The following is a 13573-nucleotide window of genomic DNA, read 5'->3' as shown; positions in this document are numbered from 1 at the left end:
ATGGGGAGACATACAATAATATATTGCAAGATCATACTTAACATAGGGCGTTCCTCCACACCCCTGGCACCAGTAAAGAGAGCTCACACCACAACACACCATTAGTTGGGATTCAACATGCCCATTTATGTCTCATACAGAGCCACACAGATCCCTCCCCCTGGGCCAAGAATGGGCCAAGAACCAGGAAGGCATATAGGCAGAATATATATGTATTTATAATTTATGTTCAATGAATCTTCAATGATTATACATGCCACCTTCTCTGGGGCACCATACAAAGATGCAAAATAACACACGGTTTCCTTTGTGTAAGAAACAGGCAAATATTACTTGATACAATGTAGACTGAACACAAAGCACAGTTTGATTTTAAAACAAGTGACACATTGACATGTACAGTGCTTGATACCTGGGGTTGCTCTGAACAATGGAAAATGCTTGCAGTTTTGAAAACACAGATTTATAAAAATGAATGTGACCAATAGCACCCTGTTTCCTTTACAGAATTTATGCAAAATCGTTCCGCTATCAGGGTCACTTACTCACTCTCAGTAGAGAGGGTATCTTGTTCAATGGAAATTACACTAGTTTCACTTTTCAAAGCACTTCTCCCTCATCACCAACAATCCATGCATCAGTGAAATACGCACCCCTCTGTTTAAAGGCCAGGCCTAGGGATTGGGGACAGTTTAGGAATTACATTTGGGGACAAGGGCTCCCCTTTCTTTGAATACAATGTTTAAGTGGTGACAGTTGGGATTTTCATTTTAGGATAAGTATACCTTTTGTTTAAAAGCAAGTTTTGGGAATAAGCATCAGTTGGTAATTTTGTTTCAGAGGCATGAACCTTTTTGTTTTAAAGGCAAGGTTTGGGAATGGTGACAATTATACATTTTGTTTTGTGGCAAAGAGACCTTTCTGTTTTAAAGGCAAGGTTTGGGCATGGTATCTGTTGGGAATTTCATTTTTGTGGCTAGGACACCCCTGTTCATTAGAGAAATCTGGGGTGGACAGGAAAAATAAAGGCATCCCATTATTTTACGTGACTATAACATTATTCCCACTAGGAAACAGGGTGGACATTACATACTCTTCCAAACTCTCCCTCTGTCATTCTATTTGGGAGTTCAAAAAATGAATATGCAGTCAAACATGTTAAGGGTCTACACAAGTTTCCCCCCACTCACTTTGAAGGGAAGATATTGAGGCAGGGAGATCACTCACACACTTGGTTTCAAATGGATCAATTCTACTTACAAGTGACCTCTTTTTTGGGGCACTTAGGGAAGACAGCAGGGCTCCTTGGAGATCAGCTTGGTGTCTGTTCACTTTAGTCAGAGACCATAACCAGCTTTCCTCCCTCATCTGCCTCATCAGGACCCTCATCTGACAAATCAGGGCCTAGTCAGCTGTTGGCTTCCCCATTTTCTCCCTCCATGGGGAAGTTTAAGGCATCTCAATGTTAAGGCATCTACACCCAAGATGGTTTTAGGCATCTGTCTCAGGATTCACGCCCAGATGGATTAAGGGCAAGTCCTCCAAGATGTTTAGCTATTCTCCTTTTTCTCCTTCTCTCTCTTTCCTTCTGTCTCCCCCTGTCTCTATAGACCAAGTTCTTTTTAATGTTAAGTCCCTCAAACAAAATATTAAGATCAGGAGGTGTCAATTTATTAGCCTCAAATTTCCATTAGACCTCTGCAGTTCTCTCCCCCGCCCACAGTTCCACATTTGCCTGCCTATAGATCCATGGAGTTCCATGATTGAAGTAAAGTGGAGAGGTACACATCTTCTACCATTTGCATTTTTTATAGCTGTCATCCATTCCACTGAAAATCTCCCTACATGGTAGATGTTAGTAACATACTGATTTATGGCATAATATATAGATATTAATATTCCCCTCCTCGTGACAAATCGATAGAGGTTACTTTCCTTTTGGCATGCTACAGCACGGGCACCATTTTTCACCCTTTCTTTGAAAACTAAAATAGTATGGGAATGTGAAACTTCATAATCAAATAACTAATTTGACCAAGCATTAGCTCCCTAACTTTCAGATTCAGGACATTTCTGGGGAAGCTAGAAATACATTTTGGATTGTCACAGAGTTATAAAACAATTGAATCCAGATACAAATAACATCAACACCATCACCTTGACAACAGATTTTAAATGAGATCCATCCACAGTCTTTAAGTATCACAGTCTCAAGGATATGGAATAAAATTACATTTGTAATGTAAGTCAATTACCATATATATGTATGAAACACCAAAAAACTGTAGTTTCACTTCTCCATTCCCTTGAAACCATGTGGTTCTCTGCATCTGCAGGCTCTTGGGCTAAATGCAGATTTAAGGCTGGAGTAAAATCCATTAGCATTTTGTTCTAGGAGAGTTGATGGGCTGAGGTGATTCTTATCAAGCAGCAGACAGCCCTCCTCTGCCCTCTGACACCAAGAAGCCCTCCTGGCCCATGCCATTTTGTCCTTGTGATCTTGAGCTGACCACAATTCAGATCTAAGTGTAGTTTTTTAAAACTTTTTCACTCACCCAGGGCTGGGTCTCTGTTGATCTGGCTGCCTAGCAACCTAGCATGCAGGAGCCTCAAAGAGATCCCCCTTCTAGATAAGGAGCCCACCATATCTGCCATGGAGAAGGCACGTGTGAATTCTGAGAAGTAACGAGAAGCCTTTGTCTGACTTGTGCTCAGAAGCAATTCACATGTTGCATCTGAAAGAAAATACACTTTTAAATTGGGGGCATATATTTTCCATTTGAAGCCTTAAATTCCTGTTTCTTGCTACCACTGTTCAGGCCTTCCTTATAATATGTTCATTTTGGCAACTGAACACTTTTCTCCATGTGTTAATTTACAGTTGCAAAACGCACACACTTCTGGACATTGCAGTTTCAGTCCCTTCATTGACACACATATGATTTCCACTGGGGAACTGAAAGGGAAGCACTGTTGTTCATTTACCACGGGCGGTTTTATTTAAAATGATATCAGTTTCTGTGTTGAAAAGTATGCTGTCGTTTTCACAAGACACATATGTTCTATGTTCATTGTGTCATTTCAGCAAGACACCTATTTTCACTCACCAGGCCCTTTCACTGTGTTAAGGTTTGGGCTGGCAGGTATATTACAGTGTGTCTTTTCCCGTTAGACCAATGTATTTCACAGTACAGCCTAACATGGCCTTTTCTTTCATTATGCTGGGGCTATCATTAAACCCCTTGGCCATAACTCATCCTTGTCCCCGAACAGTACCATGTGTCATTCCTTGAAGTTTCTGGAGTTTCTTGTTATTTGGAATTAGTAAAGAATTCAGTGTCTTTTGATACTTCTCTTTGAGCTCATGTTCAAAGTTTCATGCTGGGCCATTATTAGCTGCCCCAGCCTTTCTGTGAGGATGCTCATCTCCATCGTCAATCTCGTTCTCTTGGAGCAGAGATAGTGTATGAGATGATTCCTTGATTCATTGTTTTCTCTGCTGTTCTGCAAACATTCTCGGCATATACCATGTTATGGGTATTTTTCGGTGGGTTTACGATCCTGAGCCCTTTTGGTTTCAGATTTTGTTTTTGCAGGCAGCAAGGAAAGAAAATATCACTGTTCAGCTGTGCTTCCTTTCTTCTCATATGGCCGATGTGTCACTGTTTCTGGCTTTTTTTGCTATTCATCTTGAGGTGCAAAGAAAAGTTAGATGCCTTGTTAGCCCAGTCTTAAAATCAAACAAAATTGCAGATTTATATACCTTTTATTGGACTATCTGAAAATTGGATGGACAACTAATTTTCAGCTGGGATGATGATCTGAGCGACATCTTCAAAGAAGCTCCCCTTAGCAACTGAAAAAACGAGCAGTCTTTGATCAGAAGTACATTTCCACGAGATCAAGAACAGGGAAGACGTGGAAAGTACTCTTGCAACATCAGGAGATGCAAAACATGCCAACACATCTGCACTAGATCTGCCATAACCCTGCAGAACCAGATACAAGGGACATAAATACAACTGCAGATCATCCAATGGTTTTAAAAGGTAGCCTCCCAAATACCACAAACAGAAGGATGTGGGGGCTCAAGTACCTGAAGATGCTTTACGTAAAAGACAGCAGTCGTAACATCAATATTGGATTCCTGATGCACTATTGTCAACTTTGAGCCCAGGTCCACCAGTGCAATCACATCAAAAAAGGCAAAGACTCCACTCCAGCACCATTTCTCACCAACAGCTGCCAAACACTATTGCCCAGGGTCCCTAATGCATGAGGGGCACATGAAACCCACCTTGGAAATCCTGGGCATCTAAACTCTACTGTTTGGCACCCTTTATCGAGCATGAGTCAAACTGAGCATCATCCAAAAAGGGTAACCTTTTTTCATTTGGTACACTGTTCACAAGCCAGGACACCATTTTGAAGCCTCATGCATAGTGAGGTAAAACTGGAGACTGCATCAGTTAAACCTTTGAGCACATTTTTGTAGTGCCAAATTGTATACCAGCCAGGAAGCCTTAACTGCTGCTTTTTGCTTTTAGAGGCTGCAAAATACTTTTTAGACTCTGTGATTAAAATACAAACTGACCCCATTTCACAATTATGTGTTTTCAAAGCTCTCACTTCAATTTGCCTTTTACAATAACACCGGCAGTGTTAGGAAACTGGCAGGCACCACATTAACACTGCTTACACATAACATAATGGTTACATGTGAAAAGAATAATTGTTTTTCTACTTTTTTCTGCTAAATGCAACTCTCAGCATGTGTAATGTTTTCAACCACTTGTGTCTCTTACTTTCAGGGGTTTTTATGGCCTTCTAGATAAGAAAGCAATCCCAAGCCCACATTCCATTCATTCTGGTCCTCTGGCCAATGAAATGCTCTTTTTTTTAGTTTTGAGAGTTACTTGGCTTTCCTTTCCAAATGATTTCACTCTGCAATATCTTATGAAGAGGTCGTTGGGACTTCGTGGTCTAATGTTTTCTTTCATCGCTGTATCGATGTTTCAGTTAGTCCAATCAAAGGTATACAAATCTACAACTTGTGTGACTTTAAAGACTCATAGACACGTGCCAAGCAAACCTGTGTGAAGTCCTTACTTTTAGTTTTTCTGTGAAACAGGGTGGCTTGTTGTGATGCGTCATAAGTTTAATTCTGCTTTCCAACAAAATAAAGAAGTTATTTTCTGGCAAACAAGCAGCCATTGTGGAGTTAGAATGGGCACATCTGAAAAACATGTCTTCTGTTTTGCTTTCTTGAATCCGGTAAATAATGAGAAGCCAAGTGGGGGCTGTCCATGGTTTGGCTTGAGATGCGGACGTGCATATAATAAACACAGTTGGAAAGAAACATGCGCAGGATTATTGCCAGTAATTGCATCCCAGCATGAGACCCTACTGAGGTGCTCCGATCCAAAGGCTCACACCTACATTAGGAACCATGCCTGCCACCTGAGCTCATCAAAAGTGGACTCTCCCCTCTCTAATAAGATTAGGGGGTTCTGTCCCTGTGCCCTGTTTCAAACGCCATCAGCTTGAATCAACGTGTGCCCTGTTTTAAACCCTACCGCCTTGAATGTTGTTTTGAAGCCTGAGCCCACTGACTAGTTTATTGTACTGCGGGATAAGAGGCTACTCAAATAGAATCTTGTGTTATTGGTATTACTTTTGAAAAAATAACCTTCAGGCTGCCCCCACACGGGGCAGCTCAGGTTACTGGTAACTTTCTTGATTTCAATAAACCCAGACATGGTGACGTTTGCATGGAAATAAATAAGGCCTAATTGTATCGTACTGGTGCCAATGCCATCAGACAGTAGCAGTTTATTGTTTTACACCCGGAAAAGAAAGGATTCAATATAAACATAGCATTTTGTTAAACTGTGCAGTGATGGAGTGTGTTAAAACATTATTGGAGCTAATAAAAACTGCCGTTGGTCGCTCTAAGTCACAGGAGCAGCCACACGACGATAGCCCGAAGGCCGCCATTTTACAGAGTGACTTTTATCGTAAGAGCCACTCTTTAAAGTTGAATTACTAATAGTAAAATAAATATGTGCGCTGCCAAGCTCTCACACAAAGGTCTTATGTGATCGCATTTTCAATAACATTTGTGGTGGGGTTCACGTGTTCCAACTCCTAAATGTACAATACGACATTTAAATGTGGCTACATTTCCCTCATCTGTTGCTCTCTTTGCATACAACTAAATATATATATATATATATATATATTTGTGAAAGAGTCTGCAATAACGACTCTTTAGTTATTGATAAGTAGGACGCCTCACATGAAGAGCACATTGCCTGATGCTAATGTTAGTACTGTTCAAGAAATCGTCAAATTTTCTCCAAATACATAGCCCACATTTTTAGACATTTTCGTGAGGTTCTGTCAAGCAGGAAGTAACAATGTTATATTAGGCCCCCAAAACTATGCATTCCCATACAATTTCTCCTTGTGCGAACAGTGTTCTCACCTAGTGCATGAAACACTAGATTGATTTCCATATGCCATGGCCACTATGATTGTCTCGGCATTGTCTCGGAAGGAAAGCACATTGGGCAACGCGCTCGCCTTGGAAGCAAGACAACACGGAGCAACACTGGTTCGATCCCCGGGTTCGCGCTTAGAAACCGCTGGGCATTAAGCACGTTATAAATAACCAATCGTATCATTGTTTTGTGGCGGCCCAATGCATATCAAAGTGCCCACTGAGTCCGCAGGCATGTGCAGTCGGTCGAGCATGTGGCTCAAGGATGACCAAGCCAAGGGCACACTAGGCATAACCAGCCTGGTGAGCCCAGCGGAGGACTCAGGCATTTCCCCTGACATAGTATTTAAACGGGATGGCTGCAGGCTATGTCCAGTGGGCACATATGTTGGCTCAGGGGTGCCAGGGCAAGGGCTTAAGTATGTGCCCCATGCAGAACGGCCATTGCACATGGCTACACGTCATGCAAAGCGGCCACTGGGCATTTGAACTGTATGCTGCTCATAGTGTGCACATTCTGTTGTTTGGCGGTGATAATGAAATGGCTAAAGGGCGTGCCCAGAGAGTGTTGTTGAAATGATTTTGTATGTCGTTATAAAACCATTGAAATTCAGTGGAAACCACATTACTAAATGGATGTTATATCTGCAGCACAACACAGCAAAAGCTCACAAGTTGATCTGCTAGGATCCTAAAGTAACCAGAACTACGCCCTCCCACCCCATCACAATACAACCATTACCTTGTCAATGGCTTGCATTGCTCATGACACCACATACACCAACACAAAAGACATGTGCATACCCACTGTTCCTACTGGAGATAAATAACACAAAAAAGCCGCACAACCGAGAAGCACCCCACACTTTTTCAATATCATTTGAGAGCCAACACGAAGCAACACTGACCCAAACGTAAATAATATTTTTCAAGGCCCAAGTGTCCATGTCAAACAATACAACTGTGGACCTCACATAGCATTTTGGGGGCCAGGTTATGCTTGTTTAAATACGACTATGGCTATTTTTAGGTTCTTTTAGGAATTGCGAATTTGTATGCTTTCGTTGTTTTTGAATACAACGATGACGTCACTTTAACATGTTATGGTGAATATGCTAAACGTATGGCAGAGTAAGAGCAGAACATTTGAATTTCTTTTGGAATATGCATCCCACACACTCATCCCTCCAGGAGAATTATATACAATATTAAATGTTCAGAAGTTTGAAAAACAATGCTAACAGAGGCGGCTTTGTATCAGCCACAAGGCTAGTTTTAAATTCTCCTAAAATGCAGGGTTTGGAGTATATCCAGTTCTGACCCTTGACCCTCGCTCCAGGAAGGGGACAGGCGCAGTGCATTACCTGGACCCCTGGCATCCTTCCTATTTGCACTTAATCAGCGTCCTGCCTGATAATGTCCTTGCCCTTGAGGTATGCAAGGGGACGCCGGCTGTCTCTGCCAGTACCCTTGTATTTTACTAGACTAAATAAGCTTTAAGTGGGGGTGGGTGGCGGGGTCTGGTGGCAGTCAATGGGACCCTTTTCTTAGTCTGAAGGCGGTTCTGTGCTCTGAACTCTGCTTACTCGGACTGGCCGCCTGCTTAGATGCACCCTTGCCTTGTGTTTCCTTGAAAAGTCTATTTAGCGCTGCGTACGTGCAAGCCAATTGTACTAGACACAACAGGGGCCAGTATGATAGAGAGTACAAGGCTGTGCGAGGAATGTTGTCTTAGGCATCGGGGCGAGTGGCAATGCCAAGCGTACAACCAGCGTTCTAGCATGTGTGTAGCGAACACACAATTCCATTTGTGCAAATAATGCACCCATAGGTCTGTACGATGTTATATAGTGCGGCTGAATGGTTTGCATTCGTTGTATAAAACGTCTTTGCATAGAAGTCCGGCCACGTGTCATTCTGCAAAGCATTATCCTGGCTGTTCAGCCAAGGCCACGCATTACATGGCTGTTATGTTTAGATAATGATAAGAATGTGAAAATAGGATTGCTAATGGGTCACTCTGCTTTTTACAACTCAAGCACGCAGATTAGCAAAGGAGCCTGTTAATATGCTAGCAATGTGCAAAAGCGTTGCAGGTGAAGACCTAAACTGGGTTTGCAGGGTCATCTTTTTGAAGCAGAGCCTTTGCAACCAATGGCCAAATCCAAACTACAAATTGCAATGGTGGGCTGAAAGACACATGTTTACCTTCATGCAAATTGGCGTTAGAGTAAAGTAGGGGACTGACATTTAGTTCCACACGTACTAACTTGTGCTATAATGTGGTCATATGCTATGTTTATGGCACACTTCTTCTGTAACCTTCCTCTGAAACCTTTAGACTTGACACAAGTGTTATGCAAGTCAACAAAGTTGCATTCGTATATCTAGACGGAAATTGAAACGTGGGTCTGGATTAACAGATATGATGCATGCATGGCCAAGGCGTGCATCTACAGAAAGGATGGGCCATGTGTAGCAAACGCCCATGCCCCCAAATCATCAAATAATGTACGTATATATATATATATATATATATATATTCAGTGAAAAAACTTTGTTAAAGGGACGTTATGGTTAAGTTGCGCTACTAAAAACCTATGAAATTTAGTGAAAAAACTTTGTCAAAGGGACGTTATGGTTCCAAGTAAAACCGAAAAACCCTTGAAATTCGCCAGTTATGGTAAGCTAAGCAACCATAACTCGCGTCACCACCGTGCACTGCTAAGACTAACACCCAGGACATCAAAGATGACATCACAAATGTCATTGATGACATCACTGATGACATGACATGTCTGGCTCGCTCTTTTTCTTTTGCTGACATATCTAGGCCACATGGTTTTCTTCAGAAACAGTCAGAAACTAAACATTTTATTTTATTTGTAGACGTATCCTTCAAGTAGGTTCTTACAGTAATTCCCTTAGAGTACAGTCACATCATATGAAACATATACATAGGGGAAGACACAAGCTTGAAAGACAGCAATCCTTTTTGTGCATAAAGATAATCAATAGACTTATCAGCACTTTCTGATAGTTCCGTTGTTTTTTTATGGCTGTAATTTCCCTGTATATGGTCGTATTTGTATACATTGTACTCACACTACTTTCCTTAGGGTGCAATCACATCAAGTGATACATATACCTAGGGTAAATAGCAGCTTTGAAACAGAGCAATCATTTATTTGCTTGAAAATAATCAGTTAAATTATGAATTGTTTCTACTACTACTTGTGCTTTTTTGCTAACTTCACTTTCCCTGTATATACCCATATTGGTATGTGTTCTTGTGTCTTTGTGTTTTGTCTATAGTAATGCAATTATGTAATACATGTGTTTTATTAGCTACTTATTACATATTTCACAGTACACAAAAATCTATTAAGAAAACAATTATCATTTAATTATTCAACATATTAACATTACGAATATTATACCTTCATCTTGTACACTGCACACAATGCTATGCTTCTGCATTAGTAGCTTAGTATACTAGATAGAACCCCATAATAGAATACTATTTATATCAATGCATCGTTCAATGCACTAATTAGGGTATGATATTTATTGCAATGATCCTTGACACTTTTTCGCAATATTATAATAAGAATCCCTTGTACACATATTTCATGAAAAATACATACACATGTGATGTCATCAGTGATGTCATCAATGACATTTGTGATGTCATCTTTGATGTCCTGGGTGTTAGTCTTAGCAGTGCACGGTGGTGGCGCGAGTTATGGTTGCTTAGCTTACCCTAACTGGCGAATTTCAAGGGTTTTTCGGTTTTACTTGGAACCATAACGTCCCTTTAACAAAGTTTTTTCACTGAATTTCATAGGTTTTTAGTAGCGCAACTTAACCATAACGTCCCTTTAACAAAGTTTTTTCACTGAATTTCATAGGTTTTTAACAGCGCAACTTAACCATAACATCCCTTTAACAAAGTTTTTTTCATTGAATTTCACAGGTTTTTATTAGTGCAACTTAACCATAACGCCCCTGTAACATTTTTTTTTACTACATTTTAAAGGTTTTTATTAGAGCAACGTCACCATAACATTATTTTCAATAGATGAAGACCACTAACATCTTATGTCCGCAAAGTGGGAACGCCGGGTGGTAAAAAAAACATCCGGCGTCCCTGTGTAGTAAGGAAACTCTTTTACCAAGATGGCCACCATGGAAAGGGAAGGCGGGGTGTATAAAGAACACAACAGGGCATGAGCGGGGCGTGGGGGGGAACAGGGGAGACACATGGGCATGAGCGGGGGTGAGAGGGAACAGGGTACAAACGGGGCATGAGCAGGGGTGGGGGAAAAGAAAGGAAACACGGGGCATGAGCGGTGGTGGGGGTAACAGGAGAGAGACACGGGGCATGAGCAGCGGGTGGGGAGGAACATGAGGGAGACACGGGGTATGAGCGGGGGGTGGGGAGGAACACGAGGGAGACACGGGGCATGAGCGGGGGGGTACAGGGCATACACAGGACATGAGCGGGGGTGGGGGGGAAAGGAGAGAGACAAGGGGCATGAGCGGGGGGTGGGGGAACACGAGGGAGACACGGGGCATGAGCGGGGGCGTGGGGGGTAACACGAGGGAAACATGGGGCATGAGCGGGGGGTGGGGGGAACACGAGGGAGACACGGGGCATGAGCGGGGGGTGGGGGGCAACAGGAGACAGACACGGGGAATGAGAGGGGGGTGGGGCCAACAGGAGAGAGACACGGGGCATGATTGGGGGTGGGGAGAGCAGGAGACAGACACGGGGCATGAGCGGGGGGTGGGGAGAACTGGAGACAGACACGGAGAATGAGCGGGGGATGGGGGAACAGGAGACAGATATGGGGCATGAGCGGGGGTGGGGAGAACAGGAGACAGACACAGGGCATGAGCAGGGGGGTGGCGGGCAACAGGAGACAGACACGGGGCATGAGCGGGGGCGTGGGGGACAACAGGAGAGAGACACGGGGCATGAGCACCGAGTGGGGGGGTACAGGAGACAGACACAGGGCATGGACGGGGGCAACAGGAGACAGACACGGGGCATGAGCGGGGGTGGGGGGAACAGGAGACAGACACAGGGCATGAGCGGGGGGTGGGGGGAACAGAAGACAGACACGGGGCATGAGCGGGGGGTGGGGGGCAACAGGAGAGAGACACGGGGCATGAGCGGGGGGTGGGGGGGTACAAGAGACAGACACGGGGCATGAGCAGGGGGTGGGAGCAACAGGAGAGAGACACGGGGCATGAGCAGGGGGGTGGTGGGGTACAGGAGACAGACACGGGGCATGAGCGGGGGTGGGGGGCAACAGGAGAGAGACACGGGGCATGAGCGGGTGGGGGGAACAGGAGACAGACACGGGGCATGAGCGGGGGGGTCAACAGGAGAGAGACACGGGGCATGAGCGGGTGGGGGGAACAGGAGACAGACACGGGGCATGAGCGGGGGGTGGGGGGTACAGGAGACAGACACGGGGCATGAGCAGGGGGTGGGAGGGTGCAGGAGACAGACACGGGGCATGAGCAGGGGGTGGGGGGCAGCAGGAGAGAGACACGGGGCATGAGCGGAGGGTGGGGGGAACAGGAGACAGACACGGGGCATGAGCGGGGGGTGGGAGGAACAACAGAGACAGACACTGGGCATGAGCGGGGGTGGGGGGCAACAGGAGACAGACACGGGGCATGAGCGGGGGGTGGGGACAACAGGAGACAGACACGGGGCATGAGCGGGTGGGGGGAACAGGAGACAGACACGGGGCATGAGCGAGGGGTGGGGGGCAACAGGAGAGAGACACGGGGCATGAGCGGGTGGGGAGAACAGGAGACAGACACGGGGCATGAGCGGGGGGTCAACAGGAGAGAGACACAGGGCATGAGCGGGTGGGGGGAACAGGAGACAGACACGGGGCATGAGCGGGGGGTGGGGGGTACAGGAGACAGACACGGGGCATGAGCGGGGGGTGGGGGGGTACAAGAGAGAGACATGGGGCATGAGCGGAGGGTGGGGGGAACAGGAGACAGACAAGGGGCATGAGCGGGGGGTGGGAGGAACAACAGAGACGGGGCATGAGCAGGGGGTGGGGGGCAACAGGAGACAGACACGGGGCATGAGCGGGGGGGTGGGGGCAACAGGAGACAGACACGGGGCATGAGCGGGGGGTGGGGGGAACAGGGGACAGACACGGAGCATGAGCGGGGGGTGGGGAGAACAGGAGACAGACACGGGGCATGAGCGGGGGGTGGGGGCCAACAGGAGACAGACACGGGGCATGAGCGGGGGGTGGGGGGCAACAGGAGAGACACGGGGCATGAGCGGGGGTGGGGGGAACAGGAAACAGACACGGGGCATGATCGAGGGATGGGGGAACAGGAGAGAGACACGGGGCATGAGCGGGGGTGGGGGGGAACAACAGACACGGGGCATGAGCGGCGGGTGGGGATAACAGACACGGGGCATAAGCGGGGGTTTGGGGGGCAACAGGAGAGAGACACGGGGCATGAGCGGGTGGGGGGAACAGGAGACAGACATGGGGCATGAGCGGGTGGGGGGAACAGGAGACAGACACGGGGCATGAGCGGGGGGGGTGGGGGGCAAGAGGAGATAGACACGGGGGGTGTGGGGAACAGGACACAGACACAGGGCATGAGCGGGGGTGTGGGGGCAACAGGAGACAGACACGGCACATGAGGGGAACAGGCGACAGATACGGGGCATGAGCGGGGGGTGGGGAGAACAGGAGACAGACACGGGGCATGAGCGGGGGGAACAGAAGACAGACATGGGGCATGAGCGGGGGTGGGGGGAAGGGAAGAGAGACACACGGGGCATGAGCGGGGGGTGGGGGCCAACAGGAGACAGACACGGGGCATGAGCGGGGGGTGGGGGGCAACAGGAGAGACACGGGGCATGAGCGGGGGTGGGGGGAACAGGAAACAGACACGGGGCATGATCGAGGGATGGGGGAACAGGAGAGAGACACGGGGCATGAGCGGGGGTGGGGGGGAACAACAGACACGATGCATGAGCGGCGGGTGGGGATAACAGACACGGGGCATAAGCGG

This window comes from Ambystoma mexicanum, chromosome 5p (genome assembly GCF_040938575.1).
Source record: "Ambystoma mexicanum isolate Mex_15411 chromosome 5p, UKY_AmexF1_1, whole genome shotgun sequence".
In the NCBI taxonomy this organism is placed as follows: Eukaryota; Metazoa; Chordata; class Amphibia; order Caudata; family Ambystomatidae; genus Ambystoma; species Ambystoma mexicanum.
The sequence above is the reverse complement of the archived record's forward strand: the minus strand, read 5'-3'. Positions refer to the sequence as shown.